Raw genomic sequence first — 5327 nt, 5'->3', positions numbered from 1 at the left:
TGATTCCCATGTCTGGCAGGGTGTTGCACAGTAGGCTTTGGAAAACTGCAGAGCTTTTTAAAAATCACGAATGCCTGGAACCCATCCCAGATCAATTTAATCAGAATCACTGGGGGTGGACCCCAGGCTTGAATTAAAAAAAAAAACAAAAAAACTCCCCAGGCAATTCTATTCTGCATCCAGGGTTGAGAAAACAGCCTGAGGGTTCTCCTCAGCTGACACTTACAGGTGCATTTCTGGCACCGAGAGGCCAGTCAAGAGCCAGCCAGTCAGGCGGTGAGTTCTAGAGCACGTAAGAAGAGTGTCTGTCCATTTTCCTCCAGCACCAGGCCTGCCATGGTGTTGGCACCTGTTTAATTTACTGACCTTAAAAACTTAACAATGGGCTGGGCGCAGTGGTTCACGTCTGTAATCCCAGCACTTTGAGGGATTGAGGTTGGTGGATCGCTTGAGGCCAGGAGTTCGAGACCAGCCTGGCCAACATGGCGATACCCTGTCTCTACTAAAAATACCAAAAAAATTAACCAGGCGTGGTGACGCACGCCTGTAATCCCAGCTACTCAGGAGGTTGAGGCACAAGAATCCCTTGAACCTGGGAGGCAGAGGTTGCAGTGAGCCGAGATTGTGTCATTGCACTCCAGTCTGGGTGACAGAGAGAGACACTGCCTCAAAAACAAAAACAAAAAAGTTAACAATGGACTAATGAGCTGTCAAGCCAGAAGGAACAAAATAAAAGAAGGAAGGATGTGGAATTGAGTTGGAAATTAGGAAGTAGAGTCAGGGAGAAACAGAGGAACAGGATCAGATGGACGAGGTGAGTCCCCAGGTCTCTCCGATGCACCTGGAATTAGATTTCAACAACCGTTTTGTTCGCTAAGTTGCTGTCTGCTTTTTTTCCAGGAGAACTGGGAAAAACCCAGCCAGCCCTTGTCTGTAGGAGGACAGAGCTGTCAAAACAACTTGGATTCACTTTGTTTTCAAAGGACAGAACTTCTGTACTGTGGGGTTTTCCTCACCCAAACATGGGAAAGGGTAGTCTCTAGAGACTCATGGGGGGTCTGAGCTGCTCTCTTTTGGGGAACAGAGTCCCTATTACTCTCTCTCTCACACCGCCCTGGTCTTGGCCACAGAGAAAGACCCACAACTTAGTGCCTGTCCCTTGAAATCTCGCAACAGCAAAAATCTCAGGTCTTTGAAACATTAGCATTCCCATTCTCTTTTCTTCATAGACAGCCTATTTTCAGACTGGCCTTTCTCTAGGATTAACATGGCCGCTAAGATTTGAAGTTTTGAAGGTGGTGTGTGGTCCAATAAAGGTGTGTGTGTGTTGGGGGTGGCTCTAGAGACTCTGGGAGCACAGAGCAGGCCGCTTTGTTCTCCCCAGCGCCAGGTGGCTACCTGTGTGTGTGATGATACATTAGAAAAACCCCACCCAGGAGCTCTTCTGAGCTAGCTCTTGCTCTTCAGGTAGACAGCAAAGATGAAATCTGACATCATTTAATAAACCACTTCAAGGCCCAGTAGCTTTCCTAGTTCCCCAGAAGAGGTGCTCCTGTCGCTCTGGCACCACACGGGTGCTGAGGCTCCTGCCCTCAGCCTCCTGCAGCTCCGTGCTGGAGTTAGGGGCTGGCCAACTGGTTGACTTTTTATTTGCAATAATTGACTTCTCTGGACCTTATTTTTCCCTTCTCCAAAGAGGGCCATTAACCCAGCTTCTTTTTCCTCTCTCAAGGAATGGTATGGGAATAGAGCTATTAACGTATTTATGCTTTGAGCTTCTTGCAAGGAATAACTATTAAAAATGATACACTGTAGGCCGGGCGCAGTGGCTCACGCCTATAATCCTAGCTCTTTGGGAAGCCAGAGTGGGTGGATCACCTGAGGTCGGGAGTTTGAGACCAGCCTGACCAACATGGAGAAACCCCGTCTCTACCAAAAATACAAAATTAGCCGGGTGTGGTGGTGCATGCCTGTAATCCCAGCTACTTGGGACGCAGAGGCAGAAGAATTGCTTGAAGCTGGGAGGTGGAGGTTGCGGTGAGCCGAGATTACGCCATTGCACTCCAACCTGGGCAACAAGAGTGGAACTCTGTCTCAAAAAAAAAAAAAAAAGACACACTGTAGGCTGGGCTCAGTGGCTCATGCCTGTATTTCCCAGTACTTTGAGAGGTCAAGGTGGACTGATCTCTTGAGGTTAGAAGTTCAAGACCAGCCTGGCCAACATGGTGAAACCTCATCTCTACTAAAAAATAAAAAAAGTAGCCGTGTGTGGTGGTGGGCGCCTGTAATCCCAGCTACTCAGGAGGCTGAGGCAGGAGAATCGCTTGAACTCGGGAAGTGGAGGTTGCAGGTGAGCCGAGATTGCGCCACTGCGCTCCAGCCTGAATGACAGAGTGAGACCCTGTCTCAAAAAAAAAAAAAAAAAAAAAAACAAACAAAAATGATACAATGTTATTCTGAGAATGATACCTGAAAATTGAAGCCCTGCTTATAGGAAATGAATGGGAAAGCAACAACCTTCAAAAAAGACATTTCTGGAGTTCATGGGAAGACTTGCTACATTTTCTATGTTGCACACTTGCCACATGGCTTTCTGCTTCCTCTGCTCCCAGGAAGGCAGTCTTGGATGTTTACTATCTTGGCCATCCTACAAAAGAAGCCTTTCCATAAGCAATTTGCCAAAGCTGCCAAAGTGCAGGAGCAGGTGGGCTGTGGAGCTTTCATACACCTCCTTCCAGCTTCTGGGCAAACTACAAGGTCAAACACAAGAGGTGTAACAAATTTTGGTGTTTGAGGTTGTTTCTGTGGTTGTTTTCCCAGAGACGGCTTTGTTATGTTGCCCAGGCTGGCCTCGAACTCCTGGGCTCAAATGATCCCTCTGCCAAGGCCTCCCGAGTAGCTAGGATTACAAACCACCATGCCTGGCTTGAGGTTGGGTTTTAACGTACTAGGACACTCTTTTGAGGCTATTTGGGCTAAAGCTTAACTTGACGTAGGTGTTTCATTTAAACAAGCAGGGAATCACTCTTTTTTTTTTTTTTTTTTTTGAGACGCAGTCTCGCTGTGTCACCCAGACTGGAGAGCGATGGCACAATCTCGGCTCACTGCAACCTCCACCTCCTGGGCTCAAGTGATTCTCCTGCCTCAGCCTCCTGAGTAGGTGGAACTATAGGTGCGTACCACCACACCTGGCTAATTTTTACATTTTTATTAGAGATGGGGTTTACCATGTTGGCCAGGCTGGTCTTGAACTCCAGATCTCAAGACATTCACCTGCCTTGGCCTCCCAAAGTGCTGGGATTACAGGCATGACCACGGCGTGGGAACCACTTTCGTTATCCACACTTACACTAAGAACAGATTTTAACAATTTGGAAATATAGTATCTATGTATCAGGTAGCAGCAAGCACGGTGGGAAAAAGCACAGCCTTTGGAGCCAGACTGCTTGGGTCCAGTACTGGTTTGGCTGCTTCTAACTGGCTATGTAATGTGAGGCAGTTAGCCTCGTGTGTGCCTCAGTTTTCCTATCTGTAGAACAGGGTCACAGTAAGACCTATCTCACAGGCCCAGTGTGAGGATTAAAGGGATTAATATGTGTCACATGCACAGAAGAGCATAATAAGCTCTGTAGAGTGTTAACTGTAATCGTGATCTTGACATACAGTGATGCAGAAGTACAACCATTCAACCTAGACTTTCCAGATGAACCCAGTATTTTAAGGGGCCATCAGACCTTATATCCTGAATCTGATTTGGGAAATAGAGTCATTATTCTAGGGACATTCCAAACCCCATGAGAAGGCATACCCCTATACACTAAGGGCAGAGTCTCAGAGATGAGAAACCTCTTTTAAATAGACCTGCAGGGGCTCAGGATTTCTCTCCCGGGTGAGTACTTATAAGCCACTAACTAGTAATTATAAGCCACTAATTAGTATTTGCACCTGGGACATAGCTGCTGGTGGGTGTAACTTGCAAAGCATATTAGCGTGTCCCTGATGGTGGTTTTGGTACACAGAAAACTCCAGGCCTGAAGATTTCCTAGTCCTGAGTTATTTAGAGAATGGTATCAACACTGCTTTGAGACTGAGCTTTTGCATTTCATGGGTGTTAAAGCAAAGTCAGCTGAGGGTGGGAGAATGTAGACGGGTACAAACTTTTGGGGGGACATTTGGTACTAACATTTGAAATGGTTACACTCTTTTGATCTGGCGCTACAATCTCTTAAGACCTATTGCATAGTAACATTTCAGTATGTAAAGTTATGTTTGAGAATCATTGAAAAACCATTGGAAGTTAGAAACAAGTCAACGGAACCATCAATAAACAAATGCATGAGCTGCAGTTTACCCCAACAATGGAAGCCATGCCATCATCACAAAGGAAGAGATCTGTGAGTACTGATACGAGTGTCTCCAAGGTATATGACTCAGAAAAAATGATGTGGGACACTATTTGGGGTAATAAAATATGGTAATAAATAAAGATCTAGAGGGATTTTGCACCAGTTTGTCAGTGGTAATCTTGGGTAGGAGTTGAGGTGAGATTGTGGGAATTTTTCTTTCTTTGGAAATACAGTATCTATTGGGTAGCAACAAAGCACAGTGGTAAAAAGCAGAGCCTTTGGAGCCAGACTACCTGGATCCAAATACTGGTTTAGCTTCTCCTTACTGGTCATATAATCTGGGCAAGTAATCTGCCTCTTGTGTGCCTCAGTTTCCCATCCGTAGTCATAGTAAGACCTATCTCAGAGTGTGAGGGTCAAGGGAATTAACATGTATTGTGCTGGGCGCAGTGGTTCATGCCTGTAATCCCAGCACTTTGGGAGGCTGAGGCAGGTGGATCTTTTGAGCCCAGGAGTTCGAGACCAGCCTGGGCAACATGGCAAACCCTGTTTCTACTTTTTTAAAAAAACAAAAATTAGCCAGGCATGGTAGCACGCCCCTGTAGTCCCAGCTACTCGGGAAGCTGAGGCAGAATAATTGCTTGAACCCGGGAGGCAGAGGTTGCAATGAACTGAGATTGCACCACTGCACTCCAGCCTGGACAACAGAGCAAGACTCCATCTAAAAAAAATATATATTAGCTGGGTGTGGTGGTGCATGTCTGTAGTTCCAGCTACTCGGGAGGCTGAGGTGGGAGGATCACCTAAGCCTGGGAAGTAGAGAGTTCAGTGAGCTGTGATTGTGCCACTGCACTCCAGCCTGGGTGGCAGAGAGACTGTCTCCAAAAAAAAAAAAAAAAAAGTGCCAAACTACATATACATTAAACTTGTTCTAATTCACATCACATATCATCTGAAAATGTACACAAATATGCACAGCAG

This window comes from Mandrillus leucophaeus, unplaced genomic scaffold (assembly GCF_000951045.1).
Source record: "Mandrillus leucophaeus isolate KB7577 unplaced genomic scaffold, Mleu.le_1.0 Scaffold17, whole genome shotgun sequence".
Classification (NCBI taxonomy): Eukaryota; Metazoa; Chordata; class Mammalia; order Primates; family Cercopithecidae; genus Mandrillus; species Mandrillus leucophaeus.
Note: the sequence above shows the minus strand (reverse complement) of the source record.